The sequence below is a fragment of the Triticum aestivum genome, chromosome 6A (genome assembly GCF_018294505.1).
Source record: "Triticum aestivum cultivar Chinese Spring chromosome 6A, IWGSC CS RefSeq v2.1, whole genome shotgun sequence".
Classification (NCBI taxonomy): Eukaryota; Viridiplantae; Streptophyta; class Magnoliopsida; order Poales; family Poaceae; genus Triticum; species Triticum aestivum.
In genome coordinates, this window is record NC_057809.1 from 327218856 (window position 1) to 327240829 (window position 21974).

A 21974-nucleotide genomic window follows, 5' to 3' on the forward strand; every position below is an offset into this window, starting at 1 on the left:
TGCACCCACATAACAGCGATGTGGACGGGGCGTGGCTACAGTAAGGCTGGCTACCCCCGAATCCCGGAGCACGCCTGGCACAGTGCACCGTACGGGTGGCCATGACCCGTCCGGCACGGCACTGTTGCCAGGACGACCCTGATGTCATGCACGACGGGCTGCCAGAGTGGCCCACGGGCGGTGGACCCCTTCGGACAGAGAGACACCTGAAGGCGGCCTGGCCTCCCCCAGTCGGCCCAAGATGGAGCTGGCTCTCTCCAGCCGGCTTGCCGCCCCCTCGAAGGGTACGCCCCATTAAGGAGATAAGACGCAGTGAGGCTACAGCGATCACCCGCCGGACGACGGCACTGTAGCCACGCTTACCTCGGCGAAGCCCTCGTCACCAAGATTGACCAACAGTAACTAGCCACCGACAAGGCCCTGGGCAGCGGGGCCTGCCTGTCAACCAAGGAGCCGGCAGCCGGCGGGACCCACCAGTTGGCGGGCCCCAGCAGTCGGCGCGGAAGTCGGCGAGTATAGACACAGACGGCTGGGCCCCACGTCCAGCCGGATTACCGTTGTACCCCCGGGGGGTAGGCCTATATAAACCCCCGGGACACCCATGCAAAGGATTGATCCCTGCTAGTTCTAAACACCACATAGGGAGGAGAAGAGAACGGGCAGAGCCCTTCTTCCCCCTCTCGCCAAATAGCTCAAGGAGCATCATGTAGCTACTTCTTCATCTGGTGATCATGCGGAGACCCCGTAGAGTAGCAGTAGGGGTGTTATCTCCACGGAGAGCCCCGAAGCTGGGTAAGATTCGCCGGCGTGCATGTCTTCGCCTCATCCCGCTTCCAGGCACCGGCGACGTCTTACTGGCTCCTACAAGGATAAGCCACCCGTTGGCATATGTCGCACCTACCACCCGACGTTTGGTGCCCACCGTGGGGCCAGGTGCACCATCGTCCGGAGACCTGTTCTGGACGAGAACCTTCTTCCTCCCCTGCGAGCGTAGCCAGCCCGGCACGCCCGATGGCGCTTTCCACGACGCGCTGCAAGGCCTCACCAACGCCTGCGCAGCGAGCAGCCTCGCTGATCTCCTCGACAAGACCCTCATCTCCGACGAGCTCGCCTCCGACGCAGGCACCGACCACCTCGTCGACCTCCTCGGCCGGCTCCACGTCTCCGGCGAGCCTGTTGGGGACTTGGAGTCGGTTGGCTCCACTGATCCGATGCCTGTCGACTCCGACACGGCCACATTCGACACCTTCCCCACCGACGTCACGATCTACAAGGACCCGTTTCCCCGGGCCGACGGCTGCGACGCTGTCACCACCGAGGTGATGGTCATCAGCCACGGCGGCGCTGCTGACGAGAGCGCCCACGACGCCCCGCACGCGGCGGTCCACGACTTGTCCATCCCCCTCCCGGCCGACGCCGATGCTGAAGCACTGGAAGCCCGCCACCTCGCCCTCCTCGCGGAGGGCCGGAAGTTGGTTTCCATGAGACGCCTCGCTGAGGCCCACCGACGCGAAGCCGACCGCGTCGCCTTTGGCACGCCGCCCCCAGGCGGGCCCAGCTGGGTCAGCATTGTCAGACAGTGTGGCGCTGTCGTTGCCGACACGTTAGGAGTCGACCGCCCAGTCTACGCCACTCCACTCGAGAACCTGCGCGCCGCCCAGGCGGCCGTAGACGAGCTAGACGAACTGGGGGCCGAAGAACTCCCCCACATGACCCGACGCATCCAGCAGCTAATCGATGCAGCCGCGCAGCGGCACGAAGCCGGCGCCCGCGCGGAAAGCCCTCCCCCACGCCGAGATCACGGCGCGACATCCCGGACACCGACTACGGGTAGAGACCGCGCGTGGCATGAGAAAGAGCCGGCTGCCAGCCGAAGCCAAACTCGAATCTCCATCGAGCGAGACGCAGAAGGCCACCCTCGGGCCGTGGAGTTCCGGGGCAACCCGCCTCTGCCTCGGCCCCGTGGAGAGAGATATCCCACCCCACCACCTGCTGCGCATCCGACTCTTAGCGGCCGGCTGGGTCGCCGCGAAGGAGTCGGCGAAAATGACGCCCGCCATCGGATCGACCGCCTGGCGCGATCCCTGGCGCTGGAAGAAGAAGACGATGTCGGTCCGCCTTGCTTCGGCCCCCGCATCCGCGACGAGCCCTTCCCCAAAGGGTTCTCGCTCCCAAGAGACACGCCCAAGTACAACGGCTCCGTGAAGCCAGAAGATTGGTTGATCGACTACTCCACGGCGGTTAGCATAGCCAACGGCAACAGACGCGTTGCCGTGAAGTACGTGCCCCTCATGCTGCAAGGCACGACGCGGACCTGGCTCAACAGCCTCAAGCCATGCAGCATCAACAGCTGGCTAGATTTCACAGAAGCTTTTGTCCGCAACTTCACCAGCACCTACAAGCGGGCTCCCAAGCCCAGACAGCTCTCTTTGTGCGTACAAGGCCCCGCCGAGTCTACCCGCGACTACCTCACGCGTTGGGCCAAGCTCCGCAACTCTTGCGAGGGGGTGCACGAGGTGCAAGCCATAGAATACTTCACTGTCGGGTGCCGAGAAGGCACCCTCCTCAAGCACAAGCTTCTCTGCGATGAGCCGACTACCCTCGATGAGCTTCTGGACATAGCGGACAAGTATGCCGCCACTGACTCCTCAATGAAGACCGAGCTCCGGGTAGACGCGTCCGAGAAAGTACTCAACCCGGCGCCCAAGACACCGGCTAGGGATTCCGGCCGACGCCCACACCCAAACGACCACAAGCACAAGGGCCCCGCACCGCCTCCTGCCAGTCGGTAGGTGGCCACAGTAGAAGACGAGCCGCCCGAAGGGCGGCCCGCGCCCAAGAAACCCAAGGGCGGCAGGCCGGCTTGGCAGCCAGCCTTCTCCTACGAGAAAACTCTCGACGCCCCGTGCAAGTTCCACAGTGGCGCGAAGCCGTCCAACCACACAACCCTGAAGTGCCATTGGCTCACCCGAATCTCCAAAGGCGAAGGACTCGCGCCGCCTCCGCCTGCCGGTCCACCGCCGCCGGCCGCTCGGCCTGCAGTCGAAGCCGTGCATGATGAGTTCCCTAACGAGCATGCCGCCTACGTCATCTTTACAAGCCAGCACGAAGACCGGCGTAGCAAACGCCGAGAGCACCAGGAAGTCGGCATGGTCGCTGCCAACCCTGCTGAGCACATGCATTGGTCAGAAAAACCTATCAGCTGGAGCCGGGCCGACCACCCAGAGGTGATGCCGTCTCCCGGCTCTTATGCGTTGGTTCTGGATGCCACCCTTGCAACGGACAGACACGCCGCCCGTTTCTCCTGTGTGCTGATAGACGGCAGGAGCAGCATCAACATCCTATACCGTGACACCCTGGAGAAGCTAAGCGTCAAGACAAAGCAACTCATGCCTACTCGGACAGTGTTCCATGGCATCATACCCGGCCTGTCCTGCGCCCCCATTGACAAAATCAAGATTGATGTACTCTTTAGGGACAAGGAGCATTTCCGCCGGGAAGCGATCTGGTTTGAAGTGGTGGACTTGGAGAGCCCCTACAATGCATTGCTTGGCCGACCTGCCTTGGCCAGGTTCATGGCAGTTCCCCACTATGCATACCTCAAGATGAAGATGCCGAGCACCAAGGGCATCATCACTATAGCGGGCGATTACAAGAAGTCTTCCGAGTGCGCAGCAGCCAGCACCCGGCTGGCCGAGTCCCTTGTGATTGCCGAAGAGAAGAAGATGTTGGACCGGGTCGTGGCCATGGCCGGCAAGCAGTCGGCCCTGTCCCCCGATCCCAAGGAGTATGATGCCCAAGGATCTTTCCAGTCGGCCAAGGAGACGAAGAAGATACCTCTTGACCCCGAGCACCCAGAGAGGTTTGCCGTCATCGGGGCAAACCTAAACAGCAAATAGGAAGGCGAGCTCGCCGATTTCCTCCGTGAGAATCGGGACATCTTTGCATGGTCCCCCAAGGACATGCCGGGTGTTCTAAAGGAATTCGCTGAGCACAAACTACACGTCTGAGAAGACGCAAAACCAGTCAAACAACCCCTCCGCCGACTGTCGGAGGACAAAAGAAGGATTGTGGGAGAGGAGATAGCCCGACTTCTGGCAGCCGACTTCATTATGGAAGTTTTCTTTCCAGAGTGGCTGGCCAACCCGGTCCTCGTGTTAAAGAAGAACAACAAGTGGCGCATGTGCATAGACTACACGAGCCTCAACAAGGCCTGCCCCAAAGATCCCTTTGCCCTGCCGAGGATTGACCAAGTGATAGACTCCACGGCCGGATGCGAGTTGTTGAGTTTCTTGGATGCTTACTCGGGATACCACCAGATAAAGTTAGGTCCGGCTGACCGCCTGAAGACCGCCTTCATCACGCCATTCGGAGCCTTCTACTACCTGACTATGACATTCGGCTTGAGAAATGCCGGTGCCACTTTTCAGCGTTGCATGCAGAAGTGCCTCCTTAAGCAGCTCGGCAGAAATGCCCACATCTACGTAGACGACATTATGATGAAGACGGAGAAGCGCGGCACCTTGCTGGAAGATCTCAAGGAAACATTTGAGAACCTACGCTGGTTCCAAATCAAGCTCAACTGCGAGAAATGCGTGTTCGGAGTGCCAGCCGGCCAGCTCCTAGGCTTCCTGGTCTCCGAACGCGGCATCGAATGCAACCGGGCAAAGATCAAGGCCATTGAGAGAATGGCGATTCCCACCAAACTTCGAGACGTCCAGAAGTTTACCGGATGCTTGGCCCCCCTGAACCGCTTCATCAGCCGGCTCAAAGAGAAAGCTCTCCCCCTCTACCGCCTCATGAAGAAGACCACTCACTTCGAGTGGAATGACCAAGCCGACCAAGCTTTTCACGAGCTGAAGAAGATGTTGGCCACACCGCCGGTCCTGGCAGCGCCGACTGAGAAAGAGCCCATGCTCCTCTACATCGCTGCAACCAGCCGGGTGGTCAGCACCGTCATCGTAGTCCAACGCCCAGAAGAGGGCCGAGCCCAGCCGGTCTAGAGGCCGGTGTACTATTTGAGCGAGGTATTGTCTGCCTCGAAGCAGAACTACCCACACTACCAGAAGATGTGGTATGGCGTGTAGTTCGCCGCCAAGAAGCTGAAGCCCTACTTCCAAGAGCATCCCATCACGGTCGTGTGCACCGCCCCGCTGGCCGAGATCATTGGCAGCCGGGATGCGTCCGGCTGGGTGGCTAAATGGGCCATCGAGCTGGCCCCTTACACGATCTTCTACCAGCCTCGCGCCGCCATCAAGTCCTAGGCATTGGCCGACTTCCTCGTCGACTGGGCCGAGACCCAGTACCTGCCGCCGGCTCCCGACTCCACTCATTGGCGCATGCACTTCGATGGGTCCAAGATGCGCACCGGCTTGGGAGCCGGCATCGTCTTACCTCTCCCAAAGGCGACAAGCTCAGATACACGCTGCAAATTCACTTTGCCGCCTCCAACAATGTAGCCGAGTACGAGGCGCTCATCCACGGGCTCCGGCTTGCCAAAGAGCTCAGCATTCGCCGGATCCTATGTTATGGCGACTCGGACTTGGTGGTCCAGCAATCATCTGGCGACTGGGATGCCAAGGACGCAAATATGGCAAGCTACCGCTTCCTCGTTCAGCAAATCAGTGGGTATTTTGAAGGATGCGAGTTCCTCCACGTACCGCGAGCCGACAACGAGCCAGCTGATGCCCTGGCTCGAATAGGCTCCACCCGGCAAGCAATACCAACCGGTGTCTCTCTACAACGCCTCCTCAAGCCATCTATCAAGCCGCCTCCAGAGTCCGATTCCATCTTCGTTCCGCTTGACCCCGACGCGGCCGGGTCCGGCTCGAAGAACCAAGCAGGTGACCCGGGGACTTCGATAGTCGGCCCGGGGACATCAGTAAGCGGCTCGGGGACTTCCGTAGTTACGACCGACCCGGGGACTGCCACACCCGGCTCGGGGACTGCGGTAGTCGACCCGGGGACTGCACCAACACAACAGCCGGCGGCCGACTCCAGCATTTCACCACCCAGCCCGCCCGCCCTGGTCGCAGTAGCCACATTGGCAATAGAAGAAGTCACAACTCCATCATGGGCTCAGTCCATCCTCAACTTCCTAATAAACCAAGACCTGCCGGCTGACGAAACAGAGGCAAGACAAGTCCAACGCCAAGCCGGAGCATACACAATCGTCAACAGAGACCTCGTCAAGCGGAGTGTCATTGGAGTCCTCCAGCGATGCGTCGAGCAAGAGAAGGGCATTGCAATCCTCAGAGATATCCACCAAGGAGAATGCGGCCACCATGCGGCCTCAAGATCACTCGTCGCCAAAGCCTTCCGCCATGATTTCTTTTGGCCAACTGCTTTGGATGACGCCAAGGAGTTAGTTAAACATTGCAAAGGGTGCCAACTCTTTAGCTCCAAGCAACACATGCCGGCTTCAGCACTCCAGACCATCCCCCTCACTTGGCCCTTCGCCGTTTGGGGACTGGACATGGTGGGCCCATTCAAGATGGCGCGCGGCGGCACGACACATTTGCTTGTCGCCGTGGACAAATTCACCAAGTGGATTGAGGCAAAGCCGATCAAGAAGCTGAATGGGCCGACTGCCGTAACATTCATCGCAGATATAACAACTCCGTATGGCGTGCCACACAACATCATCACCGACAACGGCACGAATTTAGCCAAGGGAGCCTTGGCACGTTTCTGCGCGACGCAAGGCATCCGGCTGGACTTAGCGTCCGTTGCACACCCGCAGTCAAATGGCCAGGTCGAGCGAGCCAACGGCCTCATCCTTTCCGGCATCAAGCCCCGACTGGTCGTACCACTGGAGCGCTCAGCCGGTTGTTGGCTCGATGAGCTGCCAGCCGTCCTCTGGAGTCTGCGCACTACTCCAAACAAGTCAACCGGCTTCACTCCTTTCTTCCTTGTGTATGGTGCCGAGGCGGTCATCCCAACCGACATCGAGTTCGACTCACCTCGGGTAGCCATGTACACGGAGGCGGAGGCCAAGGAAGCACGAGAAGACGGCCTCAACCTGCTGGAAGAGGGCCGGCTGTTAGCCCTCAGCCAGTCCGCCATCTATCAGCAGGGCCTGCGCCGCTACCACAGCCGGAAGGTCAAGCCAAGATCCTTCCAAGAGGGCGATCTTGTGCTTCGGCTGATCCGGCGAACATCCGGCCATCACAAGCTCTCGTCCCCTTGGGAGGGCCCCTTCGTCATCAGCAGAGCTTCAGGCAACGACTCCTACTACCTAATCGACGCGCAGAAGATGAAGGCACGAAAGAGAGACGACTCCAGCAACGAGTCGGAACGACCATGGAACGCCAACCTCCTCCGAAGATTTTACAGTTGAAATACAGTATGTATCACGCCAACTTTTGTACTAAGTACGAGACAATAGGCCCCCCGAGGAGAGCTCGGGGACTGCCATCTTTTATCTATGAATGAAGAGTATCACGCTTATGACCTTGTCATTACATTTACTCTTTCCGTCCGGCACCGGGTTCGACTAGTCGGCCCGGGGACTGGCCGCTTGGAGTTATATTAGAGGTCCTACCCGCGGTCAGACAAGTAGTGTGCCGGCACCCAAGCCTTCTCTTGCCAAAAATCGCAGTTTGAAGAACCGGCTGTCCGGCTGGCAAGAGTTAAAGGCAGGAAAGGATGCCCACACGAAAAATGGCTAGGGACTAACGAACTAATATAACAAAAGCCGGTTTGTCTCCTACCACCGACCGACTACCAGAGTAGCCGGCCGGCCGACTTCCATTCACTTCACTTCAATCCAAGAAAGCTCGAGTACTTGCCTCCCCAAAAGGGGAAGGCGGCAAAGGAAACAGCCTAAGGATAAAAAGCATACGTAAATGGAAGCCAAACACGCACACAATAAAATTTACACAAAAGACCTTCAAGAGGCCAACATTGAACATAGTTTGGATACACCCCCAGTGGGTGGAACTGCGAAAGCTTAATAAAATTGTTCAGAAGGCAACAAGCAGGAAAAAACAAGGACGGCAGATTAAGCCAGGGGAGCGACTGACGAGCCGGGCAGGTCGGTGGAGACGGCAGTGTCGGCTGGAGGAGTGGCTGGCTGGCGAACCTCGGCATGATCACCGCCCCCCGCTGAAGGCGCGCTTGCGCGTGCCTCGTTGCTGGAGGCATGGTCAGGCTGAGGCTGGCTGGCTGTTTCACCGGCCGGCTCGACGTCTTCGCCTTCCTCTCCTTCGTCGTCTTCGCCTTCGTCGCTGGAGGCAATCTCTTCTGCCGAGTCCTCACCCGCTGCCGGGTCCAGCCCGAACCACTCCTCCGGCTGGGCAACACCGTCGTCATTTATTTCAGGAGCAAAGACGCTAATGTCAGTGCACTCGGCGATCGTCGATGCGCGCTGAGCAATAGCCGGCCGCACCTCTTCTATCTCCTCGTTGGCCTCCAGCCGCCAGGTGCGCAGCTGGTCCAGGTTCAGCCCCAGATACCAAGCTCGGACGAACTCCAACGCCCGCCCAGCTCCAAGCCGGGCCGCTGATGCTTTCCAAGCCTCGAAACGGCCAACCGCAACCTCCAGCCAGTCGGCAGTCCGGCTCGGGGTGCAGGGAATCGTCTCGCTTGGCCAGAGGGCGGCCAACACCTGCGCTCCGGCGCGCTGGAGGCGGCGGAGCATACGATGAGCCGGCTGCAGCCGTGCTTGGACCGCCAAGAGTTGCTCCTCAAGCGTCCGGCTCGCGTCCGGCGCGATGTCGGCCCCCGCCTGACGGCGTGCTTCGTGGTGGGCCTCGATGGTTTGGGTAGCGAAGACGGAGTAGCCGGGAAAGTAGTCTGCACAGAGAATAAAAAGCAGCACAAGTCAGAACACAAATCAGGCGGCAAGGGGCAAGCAAGGAGCGAGGAAGGCGGCTTAGCGTCAATCAAATCCTCAATACGGTCGAAGCCTTCATTCAGCACTTGCCTGGTCTCAGCCCAGCCCGCCGCTTTAGTCTCAAACTCGGCCTTCAGGGCGGCTTCATTATCCTGCGCCTTCTTCAGGGTCGCCTTGTGGCTCTCCTCCTGGTCAGCTAGCTTCTTGGCCAGGCGGTCACGCTCCAGGACCAAGGCATCGTACTCGGTTTCCTTGGCGCGAAGGGCGGCCTGTGCCTCGCTGAGCTGCCCCCTCAAGTCGGCATTGGCTCCGGCGCCTTGGTCTTCCAGCCTCATCGCTTTCCCCCACAATGGCGTCTTCCATGGCGGCCGCACCCAGGTCCGGGTCGTCAGTGTCGTCCACCATGCGGTCGGGGAGGAGCTGGCGCTCTACCCCTGCGGCCCCGGTCGTCGGCGGAAGGAGAGGGTTCTGCCAAGGGAGAACCAACTAATCAGAAGTCGGCTATTATGAGGCCGGCTACCAACGGAAGAAAAGAAGGAAAAACTTACGACGGGCGGAGGGTTGGCGCGAGAGTACGGCTCCTTGCCGTATCGCCAATCCTCGGCGAGCTTGCAGTTGGAGATATAGTTCACCATGTAAGACACCTCGGCATGAGGCATCTCCCTGGTGCTCAGCCGGCTTGGCTCGAAGCGGCCGCTCATCTGACAAATCATGTGAGGCCGACTTTGGAGGGGAAGTACCCGGCGCTCCACGAAGGCGGCCACCAAGTCGGCTCTGGTCAGGCCCTCCGACTGGATCATCACCCGAAGCCGGGAGACGGCTGCGTTCCCGGCCTGAGACAATGACCTGGCCCGGTAGCTCCACAAAGGTCGGCTCCCAGCCGGCGGGCCGGCTTCATAAGCCGGCAGGTTGACGTAGTCGCCTTGCCGGGTGACGTTCTTCACGTAAAAGTAAGACTTCTGCCAGAGCTTCACCGACTGGATCAGCGGGATGGGCGGGAATGGGTTGTTCTCGCCCGACTGCCTCATGGCAATATAGGCTCCGCAGGGTGCGGGCACGCCCGCGATGACGGTGCCGAGCTTGCTCTGGAAGAATTCCCCCCAGAGCTCGAGCGTGGGGAGGACCCCAAGGAAGCCTTCGCACAGGGTGACGAAGGCCGACAGCAGCATCACCGCGTTGGGCGTGAGGTGATGCGGCTGGAGGTTGTAGAATTCGAGAAAGGCTCGAAGGAACCCGCTCCCGGAAGGCCGAAGCTGCGCAGGCAGTGCGAGCGGAAGATCACCCGCTCGCCCTCCTCCGGTGCCGGCGAAATCTCCTTCTCCGGCGCTTGACGAACCCGCACGAAGTTCTCGCCAGGCAGGCGTCGCATCTGGCGGAGGAACTCGACGTGGTTCTCGTGGACGTTGGAGCCATCCCACGAGCTCGACAGCGCCATGGGAGCAAGACGATGCGGCGGCGGAATGGCGCAGCAGTGGGTGGCTGCGGCGGCGGGAAGAAGAAGAAGGAGGGCGAGAGGGGGCGGAGCGAGGGAAAGCGTGCGAGCCTCTGCCGCTCCCCCTCCTCCCCCTACTTATAGACTGGCGCGGCGGAGCCGAGGAGGCATGGCGTGGGGGAACGTGGGGATCAACTGCGCCCACTCCCCCACGTCCCACGATTATTGCGCCCTAATGGCGTAATAAAATCGCCGCGGGAAGGTGAGCGGTCCGTGCGGGCCGCAGAAGATCTGCGCTCGGGCCGAGGCCTAGGAGTGGCGGGCCCGGGCCTGCGGCGGCGTCCCGTCGCGCGCGTGCACTGGCAGGGTTTCCTTGCCACGTGGCCCGCGGGATGGCCTGCAGTCAGCTCGCGGGTCGACCGCGTTCTCGCCTACGAGAAATGGGGTTTCCCGAAGACGGCGCACACAAGCACAACCGGCCCCTCAGGGTAGGAAGCTGACCGAGCTTCTCGTCCCTTTGTTAGCCTCGAAGCTCGACCAGCTTTGGGGACTACTGTCGGAGTAAATAACCATGGGTAGCCAAGCCGGCTCCCCCTGGCCCTTCTGATAAAATTACAAGCCCATCCGGCCCTCAAGAATCCAAGACGTGGGGCCGCCTTCCCCTCGCCGGCGGTTCCCCCGGCCGACTGTCGGAAGGCGGCCCGACTTCAGTCTTCATGAAGAAAGCCGCGTGAGGGCCGGCTCCGAGGAGCCGGCTACAAGAAGGCCGACTCCAAGAAGCCGGCTCCCATAAAGCGGTCGAGATCGTACCCTCGAAGTCTACACCCACATAACGGCGATGTGACGGGGCGTGGCTATAGTAAGGCTGGCCACCCCCGAATCCCGGAGCATGCCTGGCACAGTGCGCCGTACAGGTGGCCATGACCCGTCCGGCGCGGCACTGTTGCCAGGATGACCCTGATGTCATCCACGACGGGCTACTAGAGTGGCCCACGGGCGGTGGGCCCCTTCGGGCAGAGAGACACCTGAAGGCGGCCTGGCCTCCCCCAGTCGCCCAAGATGGAGCCGGCTCTCTCCAGCCGGCTTGCAGCACCCTCGAAGGGGACGCCCCATTAAGGAGATAAGACACGGTGAGGCTACAGCGATCACCCGCCGGACGACGGCACTGTAGCCACGCTTACCTTGGTGAAGCCCTCGTCACCAAGATTGAGCAACAGTAACCAGCCACCGACAAGGCCTTGGGCAGCGGGGCCTGCCTGTCGACTAAGGAGCCAGCAGCCGGCGGGACCCACCAGTCGGCGGGCCCCAGCAGTCGGTGTGGAAGCCGGCGAGTATAGACACAGACGGCTGGGCCCCACGTCCAGCCGGATTACCATTATACCCCTGGGTGGTAGGCCTATATAAACCCCCCGGGACACCCATGCAAAGGATTGATCCCTGCTAGTTCTAAACACCACATAGGGAGGAGAAGAGAACAGGCAAAGCCCTTCTTCCCCCTCTCGCCAAACAGCTCAAGGAGCATCGTGTAGCTACTTGTTCATCTAGTGATCATGCGGAGACCCCGTAGAGCAGCAGTAGGGGCGTTATCTCCACAAAGAGCCCCGAAGCTGGGTAAGATTCGCCGGCGTGCATGTCTTCGCCTCATCCCGCTTCCAGGCACCGGCGACGTGTTACTGGCTCCCACAATGATAAGCCACCCATTGGCATATGTCGCACCTACCACCCGACATTCACGCCAGTCACTAAACCTATAGAGTTTTCCTTCGACGCACCAACCTGGAGTTTAGGAAAGCGTATGGCAGCTCACATCACCATGGGACGCATTGGAGAAGTTTATCACAAGGAGCTTAAAGACACTATCTACCAGATATGTGGGCGCCGAGACGAGCAATGGGAGATGATCAGCACCAGGAAGGATAGATCAATTGTAGCTTTCGTCCAGGAGTTAAACCAGCACATTCGACATCAGGAGAATCAGATGTGCGCAGACATGATAGATTTGAAGAAGGCGAAGTCAAGGATCATCGAGCTGGAAGAAGAACCTAAGTCTACACGTGATGGATATGAGGAGGAAATTGTGACACTACTGGATAAGAAGGACGACCTGATTAAGAAGATCGGGATATTTATGGGAGATCACACTCCGGTAGAAGAAGATGAAGAACCCAAGGAGATTCACCCGGAGGACTACATCATCATCGACGACACCGACTCCGACCTGAGTGATGATGACTATGAAGATGAAGCTAGAGCAGATATCATGGAAGCTTCCACCGATCAAAATTTCTAGATGACCACCCAATGATTAGTAGTATTCCACCAGGTAAATAGAGTAGTCTGAGCACTTTTGCAATAGTTAGATTGATTGTATGCCTTGCGTGATTGATTGAGTGAAATGATTGTGTTTGTCTCATGTGCATATGGGTAGTGCCTTCTCATTAGACCTCATTCTATTCTAATCTATTCCCTCTAGACCCATCAGATGCCTCCGAGACGTGACCCCGGATTTTCCTTCCCGCCGGAGCTCACTCAGTTGATCCAGCAAGAGAACACCTTGATGCAATTGCTAGTTCAGAACCAGGGCAACAACAACAACAACAACAACAACAACAACCCGCCGCAAGTGGACAACCTAGCCCGTTTTCTAAGGTTACAACCGTTGGTGTTTTCTAGTAGCACCGAGCCTATAGTTGCAGATGATTGGCTCCGCAGGATTGGAAGGGAGTTAACCACTTCAGGATGCACTGATGCTGAGAAGGTGCGTTTTGCCGCACATCAGTTGGATGGACCAGCAACATCATGGTGGGAGAATTACACTGTCACCTACCCCATAGCCACGGTGACATGGGACCAATTTCAGCAAGCTTTCCGCACAACCCATGTCTCCACTTGAGCTAGGAGTATGAAGAAGCATGAGTTTCGCAACTTACGCCAGGGGAACCGTACTGTGGCTCAGTACGTGGATGAGTTTAGCAAGCTATCTCGCTATGCCCCTAACGATGTGGCCACAGATGCCGCGAAGCAGGAGAAGTTTATGGAAGGGCTTAATGATGAGATGAGTATGCAGTTGATGGTAGCCACCTTCAACAACTACGAGGAGTTGGTAGATAAGGCTCTTATGATTGAAGGGAAGCAATATCAGACTGAGAACCGTAAGAGGGAGTACGGACAAGGGAGGTATAACTCAGGATCTCAGCAGAAGCCTCGCCTAACCCCGAACTCAGGAGGACTTGTTCATAACCATGGAGGTCATAACCACACCGGAGGAGGATCGCATAATCACAATGGTACTAAGAATGGGAATGGGAACGAAGCCAATAACAATCAGAACCGCCCCAATCCAGCCACACCCACCAAAAGAGATCGAAGTCATGTTACTTGTTTCAAGTGCAGGAAGACTGGACACTATGCCACGGAGTGCCCTGAAGGAAAGAATGGAAATGGAAATGGGAGCGCTGGGAAGAAGCCCAATCCATTCAACAAAGGACAAGTGAACCATGTTAACGTGGAGGAGGTTGAAGAGCAGCCGGACGCGGTTATAGGTAAGTTTTTGGTTAAGTCATTTACCGCTCTTGTTCTATTTGATATTGGTGCATCGCATTCATACATATCAAGGGGATTTGTGGATAAGTTTAAACTACCAACCCAAACCCTTAGGACCCCTCTCTTAGTAAGTTCACCTGGAGCAGAGTATATGGCTAGTCGATGGTGCGACCAGATACCCCTAACCATTGGCACCCATGTTTTTCCGTCCGACCTAATTATCTTGGAGTCACAAGGATTGGATGTGATATTAGGCATGGACTGGATGTCAAAGTATGGAGGAAGTATTGACTGTGCTAGTAAGTCGATTTATCTCACCACCCCGGAAGGAAAAAGGATTAAGTATGTATCTAGGCATGTGCCTAGGAGGAGACAAGTGAATACCCTCACGGGAGTTGTTCAGGAGGAAGTGCCTGTAGTGAGGGATTACCCAGATGTTTTTCCAGAGGAGTTACCAGGCATGCCACCGAATCGAGACATCGAGTTTTTGATAGAGCTACTGCCAGGTACCGGGCCAATATCCAAGAGACAGTATCGGATGCCCGTGAATGATCTGGAGGAAATTAAGAAACAAAACAAGGAGTTGTTGGAGAAAGGATACATTCGAAGGAGTTCATCACCTTGGGGAGCCCCAGTACTTTTGGTTGAGAAGAAGGATAAATCCCTAAGAATGGTTGTTGATTATCGGGCCTTGAATGAAGTAACGATCAAGAACAAGTACCCACTGCCGATGATCAATGATCTGTTTGATCAGCTACAAGGAGCTAAAGTGTTTTCAAAGATCAATTTGCGATCAGGGTACCATCAGTTGAAGATTCGAGAGAAAGATATACCAAAGACAACATTCACCACGCGTTACGGATTGTATGAATATACGGTCATGTCGTTTGGACTGACCAATGCCCCTGCCTATTTCATGAGCATGATGAACAAGGTGTTCATGGAATATTTGGACAAGTTTGTTGTAGTGTTCATTGATGATATTATGGTATACTCAAAGAATGAAGAGGAGCACAAGGAGCATTTGTGACTAGTTCTCGAGAAACTCAGGGAACACCAGTTGTATGCCAAGTTCAGCAAATGCGAGTTTTGGTTGAAGGAAGTCGGATTCCTTGGACATGTTATATCAGGAGAGGGTATAGAAGTAGACCCCACCAAGGTTCAATCAGTAACTAAATGGTTGGCACCCACTTCAGTTAGCGAGATCCACAGTTTTCTTGGACTCACAGGATACTATCAGAGATTCATTGAGAATTTTTCCAAGATTGCGAAGCCAATGATGGAGTTATTGAAGAAGGATACCAAGTTTAAATGGACAGAAGACTGCGAGGCAAGTTTTCAGGAGTTGAAGAAACGTTTGACTACAACCCCAGTGCTGACGCTGCCAGATATACATATGGACTTCCAAGTTTATTGTGAAGCCTCTCGCTTGGGACTTGGATGTGTACTTATGCAGGACGGAAGAGTTGTTTCGTATGCCTGGCGACAACTAAAACCTCATGAGTTGAATTATGCCACACATGATTTGGAGTTAGCAGCTGTAGTGCATGCATTGAAGACTTGGAGACATTACCTTATTGGAAACCGTTGTGATGTGTACACGAATCCTAAAAGCTTGAAATACATCTTCACACAGAAGGAACTGAACCTTAGAAAAGGAGATGGTTGGAGCTTATAAAGGATTATGACATGAAGCTACACTATCATCCAGGTAAGGCAAATGTCGTTGCGACGCTTTGAGCCGGAAGAGTTATGCTAATATCCTTGCGAGTAAGGGAGTGCCAAAGGAGTTAGCAGAGGATATCATGGAACTTTGATTAGAGATTCTTCCTAGAGGTTTTGTTGCAACAATGGAGGTTCAGTCTACATTGTTGGGAAAGATTTGAGAAGCTCAGAAGGATGACAAAGAGATTGCCGAGATAAAGGAGAAGATGAGCAAAGGAAAGGCCAAAGGTTTTCGTGAGGATGAGCACGATACCTTATGGTTTGAGGACCAGATATACGTGCCAATAACACAGAGATCAGGAAGTTAATACTACAGGAGCCTCATGACACACCATACACGATACACCCCGGAAACACCAAGATGTATTTGGATTTGAAGGAACGTTTTTGGTGGATAGGTATGAAGAAGGATATTGCCAAGTATGTAGCCGTATGTGATGTATGCCAGAGAGTGAAGGCAGAGCATCAAAAGCCGGCATGATTGTTACAGCCTATGCTGATACCCGAATGGAAGTGGGATAAACTTGGCATGGACTTTATTACCGGATTGCCCAGGACAAAATCAGGATATGATTCCATATGGGTAGTAGTGGATCGCTTGACCAAAGTGGCTCACTTTACCCCAGTGAAAACCAATTATACAAGTGCAAAGTTGGCCAAGATATATATGTCCAGGATCGTATGTCTGCATGGAGTTCCGAAGACCATCGTATCAGATAGAGGAACACAGTTTACCTCAAAGTTTTGGCATCAGTTACACCAGACTTTGGGTACGAGATTGGTGTTCAGTACATCATTTCATCCGCAGATGGATGGACAGACCGAGAGAGTCAATCATATTCTGGAGGACATGTTGAGAGCCTGTGCGCTAGATTATGGATCTAGTTGGGATGACAATTTGCCTTACGCAGAGTTCTCATACAACAATAACTACCAAGCCAGTTTGAAGATGGCACCGTTCGAAGCCCTGTACGGACGAAGGTGCAGAACACCGTTAATGTGGGATGAAGTAGGAGACCGACAGTTGTTTGGGACAGACTTGATCAAGGAGTCTGAAGAGAAGGTTAAGTTGATTCGTGATACATAGAAGATTGCACAGTCCAGGCAGAAGAGTTATGCAGACTCAAAACGCAAGGAGGTAACCTATGAAATTGGAGACAAAGCATATCTGCGAGTATCCCCCTTGCGAGGAGTGAAACGTTTTGGAGTTAAAGGAAAGTTAGCCCCAAGATTTGTAGGACCGTATCGTGTTTTGACACGGATGGGAGAAGTTGCCTACAAGTTGGAGTTACCTGAAGGACTGTCAGGAGTTCATCACGTGTTCCATGTTTCACAGTTGAAGAAGTGTCATGCTGAGATGACCGATATACCTTTAAGAGATACATGTCGGCGTTCTGGGAATGGGGGTCCCCAGACTTGCCTGCCTGCGGCCTGCAGCGTGGCTCAAAGGGGGGCCCAGCATGGCCCATCTTCACCAACACAAACTCAAGACCCTCGCGAGGGGCCAAGCCTCGTGGGGCGGACGACGCGGAGCTTCCTCAGGCACGGCCTCGTCAGGCTGGCTCACAAGGAGGCGAAGAGATCAAGGCGGGGTACCTCGCGAGGTGCCCGTGACGCAAGCCATGACGACTCAGGGCGCCAGGCGGGTGCCAGCCCGTGCAGCGTCCTCCTTTCCTCTTTGGTGCAAAGGGGGCAAGCGCAGCCGCGGAGTACCAAGGCGTCAGGCAAAGGTTGCCATTTCGGTGCAACAAGACCAAGACCAAGAGGACTACGAGACGGAGGTCACCATGGGGCCCAAGACGGCGTCATCACCAGAGCTTTGCGCAGGCGAAGACTACTTTTGTCAGGACAGCTGATACTTGTTGTCCCCTTTCAAATTAGCCCGCCATTGTTGGATCCCTTCCCGCTCAATATTTGGGAAGAGGACCAGGGCCTCTATAAATAGGACCGGCCACCCACGTAGCAAAGGGTTCGGCTCAGTATCCTCCAAGGGCTCGACAAGTAGAGAGGAAGTAAGCAGAGAGAGAGAGAGAGAGAGAGAAAGGTGGCTGAACTCCTCCCAGCAGTTCATCGCCCCAGCCGAGAACAGACCCTCGCGAGGCTGTTCTCCCTTGTATTGTTTATCATCATCAGCCCAAGAGGCAATCCACACACCACACACTGGAGTAGGGTATTACACCACAACGGTGGCCCGAACTAGTATAAACCCTATGTCCCTTGTGTTGTTCTTTTCATAGCTTTGATCCCAGCTCGGCGGAGGGGTGTAGGTAGGTAGGAGGCGAAATCTCCACGCGCACCCTAGTGTTCGAACCTCAAGGGTCTATCGGAACCCGAAATCCGATATTTGGCGCGCCAAGTAGGGGTGCGCCGGAATTCGTCTTCCACCGCTCCGCTCTCCTCCGACCATCACGCTCATGTCTGACACACGTCGGGCCCGCGCGGAGCGCCGGGCCGCCCTCGCTTCCCGCGTCGCCCAGACAGCCCCTGTCGGTGAGCGTCCTTGCTGTTCCCCGTCACCTGCCGTCAACGCCGCCACCGGCCCGGCGGGGGACGAGCAGCAAGCATCGTCTCAGCATCCATCCTTGCGCCAAGACGGCTGCATCGCGACTCCCTCACTCGCCCCGGCTGGATCTTCGTCCCGCGCGCTTCGCGCGCCCATGGAGGCTCGGACTGCACTCATGGTGGAAAACGAGCTCCTGCGCTACCATCCCGTCGACGATGTCTACGAAGAATGGCTCGACCGCATCGCCGAACTCGTCCGCGCCGCAGGGGGCTCCTCTGCGCCATCCGCTCCGCTGCATCGCACCCCGCCCCGCGCGGGCGACGAGGCTCCGGCGGCGCCCTGGCCGCCTCCCACTCAAGAAGACGCCATGGCTCCAAGACGCGTGGCCCCTGGGCGGAACCCGCTCCGTCAGGTGCCAGCGCGGCAAGAGCAGAGCTGCCAAGAAGTCCCTCGCCCGCCAGAAGCTGCCCGGGCACTCCCTGCTCCAGCACGTCGCGACCATCCTCCTGCTCCGGCGGGATTTAAACACATCACACACCATTGTACCCATACATATTTTCGGGCCGCATGCAGTGTATACAGGGTCTTCTGATCGACCACGTCTCCCTTGTGCGGTTTTTTGTGATGACACGCATATTTGTGGGCTCCCCGAGAGTATATATATCATCCTTTTGACCTATAACGAGGGGTGTGTGTTGGCCATGAATGAATTCCTCCTAGTTCATGTTAGGGACGGTCACCATCACATGTCGCTCAACCAAAGCTCAAGCTTATGCGTTGTCAGGATTCCCTCCCACATGCTCGGATTGCTGGGTTCGACCTACATCGTACCTTGCGTGTATCTCGTCCTTAACTACCTTGCCTTTATGGTTGTTGTCTGTATCAAGAGGTAGGCACCACATCTAAATTGTACATTATTCTATATTGAAAACACACATCACCCCTTCCCAACTTACATAATTTTGGGCCGCATGCAAGAGGTGCTGGTTTTGTGGTCCGTCTGGTGCGAATTTTCTGATGGTTCAATTTATTGGCCCAAGCGTTTTATCGACAACACAACAATTGTCGTTTGACCAAACGATAGATTCATTGGTCCATATTATGGTAGGTCATGGCGACATGCATGAATGATCAAAGTACCATTACGTGCATCCGCCCCGCTCACACGAAATGGGAGGTGGTGGGCCAAGCATCCTAGCTAGCTACGACATTATGTCATTATAGATATATCCAAGGGTGCTTTCGGGTTTGCGAGGCAGGTGCCACCAAAGTTATGCATTGTTTATTTAAAGTTTTAAACATCACACCCAATATTCCTACATATATTTGGCCACTTCCAAGTGGTTCTTGACTTCTGGCGCCTCTCATCGATCTTGGCCGACGCGCCCAACCGTTGGCTCATGCGGTCAAAGTTGTGCATTGGAATTTTGAACATCACAGACCACCCTTTTCACTCATATATATTTGGGCCACATGCTGGTGTGGCTGTCTTCTGACCCTCTCTAACGTTTTTTTGCTGCAAAGACTCTAATGACGCTCAATGGACATGGGTATAATGTCTTAACCGTGTGGGATGCAAGTAAGCTATGAATCACGACGATTGCGCAAGCGTGAGCAAACGTGGAGGTACTGGCTCAATCGTGTGCGATGCAAGTGTGATGTAAAATCACCATGACTGCGCGAGCAAAGGGTGGATGTAATGGCTTAACCGTGTGCGATGCAAGTGTGCTGAAAAATCACCACCTGCGCAACTATAAATTAGAAAGTAGGATGAACCGTGTGCGATAGACTAGCTAACTAGAAATATAAACAAACTACCTGCCTTCAGCGTTGCAAAAATCGGCGGTTCCGCCAGTTTTCCTTATTATCATACATGCATATTCTTATTGGACCGTGCGCGATCTTGGGCATCCTGCCCCTTATCAATTCCTTTACGAAAATTTTAGTGGCCGCCATACTTCAACTGTCGCCCACACTTCTCCAGCACCGACCTTATACTAAAATTGTAGTAGCCGAGGCATTTGAACCATTGCCCTCCCTCGTCCACCACCATCGGCGTATCCTCAAACAACACCCGCCCTCCACAATCCCCCACCCGGCCGCTCCCCCCTTGAACACTAGCTCGCGGCCACCGCTGGCGCCACCTCCAACCCCTACTAGTCTGCATGTTCCTCCTAGCTTAGATAATATAGTTCAGGTTACCCAGTGATTCCCATACCTTCGCCCCACACCCATGAGTTTTTAGATGAGGCATGCAGTGTCTCTCCCCGCCAGATCCACATCCCCTGCTCCGGAATGTCGCATCCTAAGCTCGACCATGTATCCTGGGGAGTCGGACGAGCGTTCAACCAAGAAGAGGTTTATCATGACCTCTCCAGAGGACGTTGATGTTGGGGAACGCGGTAATTTCAAAAAAAATCCTACGCACATGCAACATCCATCTAGGTGATGCATAACAACGAGAGGGGAGAGTGTTGTTGATACGTCTCCAACGTATCTACTTTTCCAAACACTTTAACCCTTGTTTTGGACTCTAACTTGCATGATTTGAATGGAACTAACTCGGACTGACGCTGTTTTCAGCAGAGTTGCCATGGTGTTATTTTTGTGCAGAAGTAAAAGTTCTCGGAATGACCTAAAACTTGACGAAGAATATTTTTGGAATATAAAAAAATACTGGTGAAAGAATCAAGGCTAGGGGGCCCAAACCCCGTCCACGAGGGTGGGGGCGCCCCCCTGCCTCGTGGGCCCCCTGGTGCTCCACCAACCTCAACTCCAACTCTATATATTCATGTTCTGGGAGAAAAAAAGAGAGAAGGATTCATCGTGTTTTATGATACAGAGCCGCCGCCAACCCCTAATCTCTCTCGGGAGGGCTGATCTGGAGTGCGTTCGGGGCTCCAGAGAGGGGAATACGTCGCCATCGTCATCATCCACCTCCCTCCATCACCAATTATATGATGCTCACCGTCATGCCTGCGTAATGCCATCATAGGCTTGCTGGACGGTGATGGGTTGGATGAGATTTATCATGTAATCAAGTTAGTTTTGTTAGGGTTTGATCCCTAGTATCCATTATGTTCTGAGATTGATGTTGCTATGACTTTGCTATGCTTAATGCTTGTCACTAGGGCCCGAGTGCCATGAATTCAGATATGAACCTATTATGTTTTCATGAATATATGTGAGTTCTTGATCCTATCTTGCAAGTCTATAGTCACCTATTATGAGTTATGATCCGTTAACCCCGAAGTTACAATAATCGGGATACTTACCGGTGATGACCGTAGTTTGAGGAGTTCATGTATTCACTAAGTGTTAATGCTTTGGTCCGGTACTCTATTAAAAGGTGGCCTTAATATCCCTTAGTTTCCAATAGGACCCCGCTGCCACGAGATGGTCGGACAAAAGATGTCATGCAAGTTCTTTTCCATAAGCACGCATGACTATATTCGGAATACATGCCTACATTACATTGATGAACTGGAGCTAGTTCAGTGTCACCCTATGTTATAACTTTTGCATGAGGAATTGCATCCAACATAATTATCCATCACTAATCCAATGCGTACAGGCTTTTCACATATTGATCTTTGCTTAGTTACTTTACCGTTGCCACTGTTACAATTACTATAAAAATGCTACTATTACCTTTGCAACCGTTACCGTTACTTCCATACTACTTTGCTACTAAATACTTTGTTGCAGATATTAAGTTTTCCAGGTGTGGTTGAATTGACAACTCAACTGCTAATACTTGAGAATATTCTTTGGATCCCCCTGTGTCGAATCAATAAATTTGCGTTGAATACCCTACCCTCGAAAACTTTTGCGATCCCCTATACTTGTGGGTTATCAAGACTATTTTCTGGTGCTATTGCCGAGGAACATACCTCTATTCTTTGAGTCACTTGGGATTTATATCTGCTGATCAC